The sequence below is a fragment of the Lepeophtheirus salmonis genome, chromosome 3 (assembly GCF_016086655.4).
Source record: "Lepeophtheirus salmonis chromosome 3, UVic_Lsal_1.4, whole genome shotgun sequence".
Classification (NCBI taxonomy): domain Eukaryota; kingdom Metazoa; phylum Arthropoda; class Copepoda; order Siphonostomatoida; family Caligidae; genus Lepeophtheirus; species Lepeophtheirus salmonis.
This window is the reverse complement of record NC_052133.2, coordinates 35350970-35361638: the sequence shown is the minus strand read 5'-3', so window position 1 is coordinate 35361638 and position 10669 is coordinate 35350970.

Sequence of the window (10669 nt, the reverse complement as noted above, 5' to 3'; positions counted from 1 at the left end):
CAGACTTGCTGGATGTAATCGGCGTCCATGGAGGCCCAGGCCTTGTTCACAGCAGCCTCTAAGGCATTTATGTTCTTGTGTCGTTTTTTGCAGGCCTTGGTCTCCACGTGCGCCTAGATAGGGAAGTCTAGTGGGTTCAGATCTGGACTCTGAGGGGCCAGTAGTCCTTGGCCAAAAGTTCATGTTGTCCTTGAGCCACTCCTGAGCTTTCTTGGAAGCGTGAGCAAGTGCTCCATCTTGTTGAAAACCCCAAGGAGAGTTGCCGACTTTGGATTTGATCCACGGAAGGACCTAGGACGCCAGAATCATAACATAATCCTCCGCTGTTAATCTGAGCCAGTGGGGAACATACCGGCTTTATGGCCTTCCCGTTGGATCTCCAAACATCTCCAAAGCTCACAACACGGCCATTTTGCCTGTTGAAAACAGGATCGACCGTAAAAGTTTTCTCAACTGAAAAAAATGATGATGCGTCCAGATGAGCTCTTGATATCATTCAAGATTTTCTTGGCACGCTCAAAGTCTGACTTCTCGCTGACATTCAGTTAGCAGAGGGAGTTCAGTACGACTCAGGGACTTTCCTCCAGCCCTTTTCAATGCTCTTGAAACAGTTGATGTCGACGTTCCCATCTTTCTGGCCTTGTTGGCAATGGACCTGTTGGGAGTCCTCTTGAACACTGCCTTTACTTGCCTTGTTGAGACAGTGGGCTTCCTTACAGCCCCAGGGGAATGCTTGAGATCACCCCCAGCCTCCAAGCGCTTGGAAACGTTGTAAATTGTCTTTAACGAGGCCCCAGCCTGTTCCTTAAGGTTGTTATGAGGCACTCCTGCTCGGAGGAGGGCTGCAATTTCGATCTTTTTTGTTTCCTGATTGGAGATGGTCTCACGTGTGGAAGTTGTTACGCTCTCACAGGAAGGATTTTTGTTTATTTTAACAGTAAAAATACGAAACAATCAGATTGGTTGCCACAGAACCTCTTAAAAAGTATATTTACATCATGGGTAAATAATTTTGCACGGCTCGGTATAACAGATTTAAATTGTAAATGCCTAACCATAGAATTATAGATACACGGAATAATTACCTATGCAGCTTAGCTTGTTTTTCATTATTTCCCCTTAGAAAGGAGTGGAGTAAACAAAGGAGAATAACTCTTTTTTTTCCTTTTTTTCATCCAACTTTTTTTTTAATTCCCCTCATATGGGAAGAAATATTCTACATGATTATTCTAGGTCTCTAAAATTACATGGCCTAATACATTGCTTCAAAAGGGTCAATAATTCACATTTCAAAAATCCGGACAATCCAACCATATATTTTATAGTATATACGTCACAGGCAGACTAATATATGAAAGTCTACAAAATATATTTATAATAAATAAAAGTCCATACTTATTCATTTAAAAAAAAGACACTAACCTTCTAATTTACTTTAAAATTTGGTGTTAAATGTATCAATGAATACTATTATGTGTTCATATATAATATTGTCATTTTTTCATGGTTCATAACCTACTAATTGGCATAGTCCGAAAATAGTTTGTTTATACCGAAAAGTATCTATAATAAAATTGTAATAACATTTGTTGAAGGGTAAGGATCTGCGTAGGGCAATCAAATTTATTTATAAAAAATGATAACTTATTTGTTGTTTGTACCATAGATATGTAAAACTACGACCTCTGGACAATTGACATCATTTTCTTCTTCTCTGATTAAAAAAAAGAAAACAAAAGAAACAATCAGACATTGCTACCAACTTACCACATAGGCAAACTTATTTTTCTTTTTGACTAATAATTTTCTATTTTTTTTCTTCTTACATAGTCGTAATTAACGACTGACCTTAGTCTCGACCTGGAAATACATATAACATATTTCTAGTGAAATAATAGTCATATAATAATAATAAGCTCAAGTAAGTTGTTTCTTCTTTCATATGGTAATTATGTACATACATATGATTTTAGTATTTTATTTTTCGAGTTGCTTCCGTTAAATATATACATATATGACGACGAATACGACCCCAAATGAGTGCATACCTTCATGAGTAGTACATAAGTGAAGAAGGAATGATCCCTCTCTCTCCATCCATCTTTCCAATGGATGTTTGTACATTTTTTATATGTAAATACAACAAATTATCTCTCAGCCTTTCCTCCTTCAGAAATAGAAAGAAAAAAGACCAAAAATCAGTTGGTGGTTAGTTGTCAATTTGTCACAACTTTTGGATTATCATTCACTTAATAGTATGGAATTGTTCAGTTTCTTAACATGAGATACTTATTAATATCCAGAAACGAAAATCCTGAAGAGTTATCGGCAGTGCCAGTTTACGAGGCATTGTGGTAATTTGCCCCTGCACAGCATTTTATTCTAAGAAATAAGGCCCAGCACGTAGTTGATTTTTCATGAATTCTTCCCAACTTTTTTGTGAATTATTCTCAGCTTAACAGGAAATAGCTCAACATAGAATCAGGCTCGTACAAGGGCTGAAATCTTAAGGTTAAAAGGGGGCATTTCCCCCATTACGAAAAGCTCTATCCTCTATAATGATTTAAATTTATCATCTGTATAATAAATCTCTAAAATTTGCCGCCGGGTCTCATCTGAAGCGATATTTTAATGACCACATGATGATAAAAATTGTGGCTACTAAAAAAAATAAAAAACGTCATTTCAAGTTTTAAAATGACTCATTTTGATAAGAGCTGACGGATTCAATCTTGGAAGGTTCACAGTCTGAGACCAATTAAATACCGGTCAACTTTACTTGATAACGATTAAATTTTAGTCAATGACATTACAACAATTTAGAAGTAAAATATGTATTGTTTTAAATTTGTCTTGAAGGAATCACCTAACACTGGACTGACCTTCAACACTTCTGTGTAGTCTATACTGGTCATTATCAATTTTCAAAAAGATCAATCAGAAATATACTGGTTATATTTTGAAATATCTCTTATTTAACGTGAGAAAAATTAGGAATGAGTTATTCATGGGTTTTAATATGTTCAGTCCAATGGAAAAAAAAATCTCTTTTGATCCAACTTAATTTATAAAGCTTGTAAAGTGCGAAAAAATCATATTTATCAACATTTTTGTACTAGGGTTAATGTGTGAATAACCTTTTGAAGCTTAATACGAAAAAAATGGACATCGTTAAAGCCTCCATCTTTCTCTATTTCCACATCCTGAAAGGAAAATTTCTTACATATTATATAAATATATATATATATAGACTCACGTAATTTTGAAATATATACTTTGTACTTTTTTCAAAAAATGAATGGAGGGTTCTATAATTGAGTTATGATGAACTATGTATGATCCTATAATTTTTGTCCAAGCTAATAACATCTTACTATCGTCTAGAGGGTCTGTACTATTATAATTAGAGCAAGTAACCATTGATATTATTACTACAGCATATAGCCCAAGGCCTTTCCACCTTCATTTATCACGACCCCCATTTTTGTGTCTACTGCTCCGAAGATCATAGCATAATAACCACCATACATACATAGTGTGTGGAAGAAGAAGCCTTACCTCTAACAACATGGTCATAAATTGATATTTATTATGAAGGAACCATCATAAATTTTGAAGAATATATATTTTTGTTTTCCCTCTTCATATTAAAATTCTATAAGATGTTTAATATTTTATGTTAATTTTTTTTCTAGAATTTTAATTAAGAAAGTTTTTTTCCCCTCTTCTTTCACCGAATATGTACGTTTATAAACACAATTCTATAATATATCTATGTACATTTCCACAGAGAGAAATATAATTATCTTGACCTTTTGTTACGGACATACATACATGAGTACAGTAGCAATCATTTGTTGGGGTCGTCTTCAGTGGCCATTACGTGCTACCACTACAGGTATAATAATTGGAGACGTAATAGCCATATTATTTTTACTTATTTATACATAATAGTGACTTCTCAGTCGACCTGTCTTCAATTGCTCTTACTATATATTAGTAGTTATAAGATAATTAATAAGCCTCGAGACATCATTAGAAGAAAGAAAGAAAGAGAAGGCGGAAACCCACGGTGGTCATTCTAGATACGAGAACATACATACATTGTTGGGAGAAAATAACACTCATCGTAATAAGCACAATGATGATGGCCTACTACTACTCCAAAGCAAAATAATGATAAAGACCCTCCCCCCTCTTAAATATATGTATACATATAAATGTTTTTTTAAAGAACAGAAGCTTCAGCAAATTAAGTCATTTCCATGATTACTTCAAAGAAAAATAATAAAAGGGGAAAAAATAAAAAGCTTTTTTTGTTTTTACATCATCGGTCATTATAATATTTCATCTTTATTTTTTGTCTTGATATATTTTGAACTCATTTCTTAATGATTTAGTGATGGACCAAAATTTGTAAGGAAGACCAAAGAAAGTTTTAGTATTCATTATTTTCTAGAATATTAAAAAACTCTAGCCACAAAATGTAACTTTCAATTGCAGAATATTTATGAAAAATATAAATAATTTTTGGAAACTTTTCTTTGAGTAAGTTTCTGATTGTTTTTGATCTAAACTACATGGTTTGAAATTTTCAATTCTCATGCTGTCAGTTACACTTATGCTCTCAAAGTTCAAAATTTACTCATTGATGATAAATTTGAGATATTGTAACAAGGAGCGTCGGCTTAATTATATCGATTCCACCTATACCTGAGCTTACCTATATAAATTATTGAGCAAAACAAAAAATTATAATTTAATCATCTCAAATGCTCAAACAATAAAAGGAACTGAGGTTCATAGTATAGGCTGACTTAGGGTTGAGACCAGGGTCTTCTACTTGTAGGGGTCTTAGATAAAATAATTTTATCTTTAATTTTAACACATAATAAGTGCAATACTAAAAGAACATCATAACAAAATGCAGGACCATACATTAAAAAATGAAAGTTTATCCTGTATTGCGGTTATAATATCTGAGCCAGCCAAGAATAAATTGCCTCTTGAGCTAAGAGAGGAACTAACTTTTTAAATCATTTTAATTGCAAATTACTTACAGCTAATTATGATAAATAAATTTATGTCTTTTCTCGTCAAACCCTAATTAATAAAAAGTTAAACAAATAACAAAATGTAAATCATTTGTTTATGGAATTCCTTTGTACAAAATATTAATAAGAAATCGGTATTATTCATAAAGAGTGTATCGGAATTGGTTTAAACTTTGGTATCAGTTCATCCCTAATTAAAACCCTTAGTACAATAAAGAGATTTGCATTAAGGGGTTTCAGGTTTTTCTCGTATTGTTTATTTTTCTCCACTATTTTATATAGGGATGCTTCACAGCTTGAGAATGGTCTCAAAGATGTTTAAGAGAGTGACCTTTTCCGATTTGCAAATACTGATTAGTTATTTATAATATAAATTTTATTATGAACATCTTAATGTTAATAATTCAACAACTAGAAAGGCCAAGTTATGTATTCCTAAAGAAACAACAATTTAGTCTAATTTTCTGAGTTTATAATTCCCATTCGATATTCTTAATTATTGCAAGCATCCTTGGCTACAAAAAAAGTAGGAACATTGTTCAATTTGTTGGAAAAACTACAGATTAGTAGACTTTATAAGCATATTCAAACAATAGCAAACATATAACATGAGGTTATTTATGTATTTAATAAACTTAGCATGTGAAACCAGTTCCTAGTGATTTAACCAAACACCAAAAATGTTTTAATTATTTCTGGTCCACCCTAAAAAATAATTTCCAACAAAGAGCCTTGGCTCCAATAAAATAAATGTAAAAATTAAAAAAGGTATTTGTAATTTTTCAAAATAAAAATTATTTGGAAGAAACTAATTGTGATGTTCTCCAATTCAACTCAATAACCCAACCAAATTATGAAATAATATCCACGTCAATGTCCGCCAAAATAATGACTAAACTATAATTATATTTATGCTTCTTTGTTTATTCTTCAGCACTTCTTTGTGTTGCGGCGTAACCAAAGAAGCCATTTATAGAGAACCTAGATGGAATAACAATAATAACAATAGTATATTATGTACAAAAAACTAATTTTTTTTTCTTAAAAAAATAATTATTGAAAGTTATTAATAATATTTTAATTCCTTAAAAAGTTGTATTTTTTGGCTTTTAACTTCTTCCTACTTTTTTTTTAACTTTAAATATCGAATAAAATCCTTCATGGCAGTCTTTTAAAAAGTTACACCCTTTTTTAATCCCTTGACTCATTGTTGCTACTAGTCACTAAAAGAGCAACAATACTACTTAGTGCCTACTTAATAATAATTGCCCACTCACGGACCTTTTGTTCTTGCTTATTATGTGACAAATAATAAACGATCCAGCACTAAGCTCCATGATTTTGTTGTTAAATAAATAACTAAGAGCAAACATCATCACATAAGATGTTTAAATTAAAAAAATATAAATAAAAGATGACTTCACAGATGTACAATATATATATATATATATATTGTACAGACAGAGTGGTATTAAGGAAAAAGACATTCACGGATTGTTTGTAAACACTGAGTGTAAATTTTGATCTCTCTTAATGCTGCTTCTTTTTTCTCCTTCCTCAGACAAACACAAATAGCTTTGAAGGAAATGTAATCCGTTTCTTCTAATCTTCAGTCCAAAATAAACACGTATTCTCAATGTGTTTTGTATGCTTATATATTTATGTATATACATACTTATGTATAGAGCACAATGAATACTCTGTTTGGGACTAGTGTTGGATTCGAGTATATCTCGAACTTGGGGAAATATTCGACTTTACTAAAGCTGACAAATTTAAAAAAAATTATTTGAACCCCTTCGACATATTTTTTTTTTTTTTAATACGACTTGTCTTGAACTATATAGAAGAATCAAAGCTCGAAACTATGTAGTAACGATGATTAATTAAATCATATAAAAGACAGAAAACTATAAACACTCCTTTCCTATTATTAAAAGAAGAGTTGATGTGTCAAAAAGGAGAAACTACAACAAATAATAAGTAAGAAAATTCAAAAAAATTAACTCTAACGAACTATAATTTATTGATATATTGTTCTTTCTCGATCTCGAAACGAAGCAAAGCTCAACAATTTAAATGTAAAGGAGTTCAAATATAATTATTTTTAATCCCACTCTATTTAAAACTAAACTTTTATTTCTTTGTACAGCTGAAATTTTGGGTAAATTCAATTTTAATCATGCATTTATATTATACATACTAAAGTTGTGTAACAAAAGTTGGATATGATTTTGTTCCATCCTTTCTTATCAAAATTTCAACAATTGTTTAATAAGAAGATTTTTCTTTATAATAACTTTCCATGGACCTGATATAAAAAATCAATGTCTTTATAGGGTAAACAGTCCCTATCTATATACATATATTGTGCAATTAAATTCATTTTATATATATCTATAAATTGAGAGCAGTTATTTCGACTTTTATTTTGGCATCTTTTTATAATATTTTAGAAACAAATGAAAAGCTCGTCCAAGTGATGCGTGAATTTCATCACATATATACATAAATCAATCCATTTGTTCAGAAAACAATATATATATATATACGGTTCATTTATCAAATATTAAAACCATTTCAAAGCCCATAAATTTCACTGACCTTGTTGTTCACAAAATAAAAACATCACCTTCCCCATCTATTAAATAAACCACAATCTCATCATTGATGTATGTAGATTCTTTCTCTCTGACTCACTAATAATAAAATATGACAATGATCCTCTTCACCGAATTTCTTTCTCTCTTATTTATAGCTGATTTTTGATAAGAGTTGAATTTTTTTTTTAGAACTCACTATGATTTATATAGACTAACAGTTCGTGAGTTATATATATGTTTTTATGATAGTAAAATAATAACAAAATTGTTTTCTAATAGAAAGAAATGGTCCACCATGATACAACAAAAAAATGAAATTAAGAAGAAAAAAGAAAAATTCAGAGGTAGAAAATGAAACAAAAAAATAGAAATTTTTGATTGAAAAAAAAAAAAAAAAAAAAAAAAAAAAAAATCATAAGGTCTATTTGACCTTTCCATGGGAAAAGTACGGATCTGTTATTAAAAAGTTGACTGTATAAAAAGCATCTTATAAATTGAATACATACCACTGAGAAAGGAAAACACATGTGTCTATTGGTTCTTCAGAATAATTGAGTAAGAGTATTTCGTTATAAAATGTTATGTTTGATGCATCATTTCAGTTAGAAAAAGGGATAAAATACATAGGTGTATAAAAGCACCAATGTATGACCTAGCTGCACCTTGAAGATTTAATATTTCAAACTATCCAATTTCCGTCTAGCTTATAGTCTGGACATGTGATCAAATGATTTTCCTAATATTTTGGTCTATTCAAATTTAAATAAATATATTTTATTCATAAATAAAAGCAATAATTGACATCAACATTGAGTTTGTGTCCCTTGAACACACCTCACTCTTGTTTACTACTCTTGCTCTTTATTCGTAAAAATTGATAGTTTGAAGTAAATCTTCTTTATGATACTCCTACTATCAAATATACAAAAGTTTTACAGTTCCAGAATATAACATAATTTGTCCAATGCCAGTAAACTGAAGACTTTATTATCTCTCTTTCTGAAGGAAGAGATGGATTAAAGATTGCTTAGTGACCCTTTTTGTCAGTTGAAATCAATGATTTAATTTTGAGAACACCTTGACTCCTTTATTCATGTTTTCTGTCTTTATGCTGGTATAGCATACATGGTCCTTAAAGATGATTACTGTTCTTTGTGTACATTGTTTGCAAATCAAGGAGTCCATATCTTTGTCAGGTACATTAAGCCAATATACTTATATATATATAAAAAAAAACATTCATCTCTGCCATCCATCAAACTTTTTCTTCATGAAAATAATGATAAAAACAAAAAAATAATAAATAAAATCACGTCTTTTTTAGACAGAGTGAATTTATTTTTGTTCTAACGGATAATCATAATAGTAATAATATTTAAAAAAACTTGGATAAGGACTTGTGATTATGAATGCAGCGTCATTATATTTGGCAAGCACATAGGCAATAACTAAATGTATACAATCATGAAGTCCAAATCTCCGTGACCAAATATTTTCGATAAATAACCAAAGAAACATCATGTTATATAAAAATACCGCTATCGACATTTCCACAGGAATTAGACGTTAGTTATTGTGTTTTTGCTTTGATTGTCAAAAAAGGAAATAAAAAATATATCAAAGAATAGCTCAAAAATATTCGTGTATAATTTGCCAAAAGATGAACTCAGCAAAGCTGTAATAAGGTTAGGGACTGATGCACTTTGAGAATGAATTATATTACATTTTTATTTCCTTTTAGTTGATTGGAGTGTTTGTTGCAGGATTGAGCAGCCCCTGTGTGCTATTCATGCTTTCTGTTCATTTTGATTACTTGATCAGCTGAACGGGGGGGGGGAATAGTGATTAACAAACAAATCTTTGTATAATGTTCATTTTTTTTCCTTCTTTTCTTAAGTTTTCAAATACATATTTTATATACTCAAGGACCGAAGCTAAAAACTAAAGACGAAATAAAAGACCAGGATCAATTTTTGTCCAAATTGAGTTGGCTACCGACTATTTGGAACATTGGGAATTAAATATAGGCTTCACATTTGATGAGGTTACGTGTATTTTATAAAATAATAGCTAAAATATTAAATTTTTGTATCTCCCCCTAAATGTCACAGTTCTCACATTGACAAACGAAGAATCCAAGAAATTAAAAGGAAAATAGAGGAACAACTTTTGAGCAAACCAATGAATAAAACTTACTAAACCTTCATTAAAAAATTATGTATACACTAGTAAATTCTAAACAAAATTGAAAATTACATAATTGAATATAATCTTATTTAAGGTTTCACGAGCATACTAAAAAGTATTGGCAATAAAATTTGAATCAAAGTAAGCATTTCGTATCAATCACGGAGTATCCCAGTTTACTAACGGAGTGTCAAAAAATGACCAAATTAACGGAACTTTTTAGAAATGAACAGACGAAGAAATCCAAGCCAGGTTATATTTATATTTTTTGGTTGATTTGTGTTGGTTGAAATATTATTACTTTTACGAGAATATATTTCAATTAATGAGAGTGTTGTGAGTGAAAATGATTGAAATATGAAATGAGGATCACGAATCTCAAAAGTGTAGGGGAGAAGGGGGGGGGGAGTGGATAGGGAAATCGTTTCAAAACATCATCATCATCTCACATCTTCACCTTCAAAGGGAGGTGGGCCAAGTCTACATAATATATAAGTATAACGAAAAAGAGTAGAGTACATAACCCCAATAAACTGATCCTTAACACTTTAAAAGCCCATAAAATATTAGATTTTTGATACTCTTTCCTGATATTATTCAAATATCCATGAGAGTTTAAATTACATGATCATGAGTGAAGTTTTTTTGTTGATAATATCAAATCTATAGCTGCTCAAGAATAAAAATGAAAAAAAGAAAGAAGAGGAACAAAAAAAAAAACTTAAAGGGCACACCAATCAGGGGAGAGAAATCAATGTATTTATTTATTTGTGTACAAGTAAGGATTTTGTACAAGTTGTAATTTGTATGTTGCATCACATACAA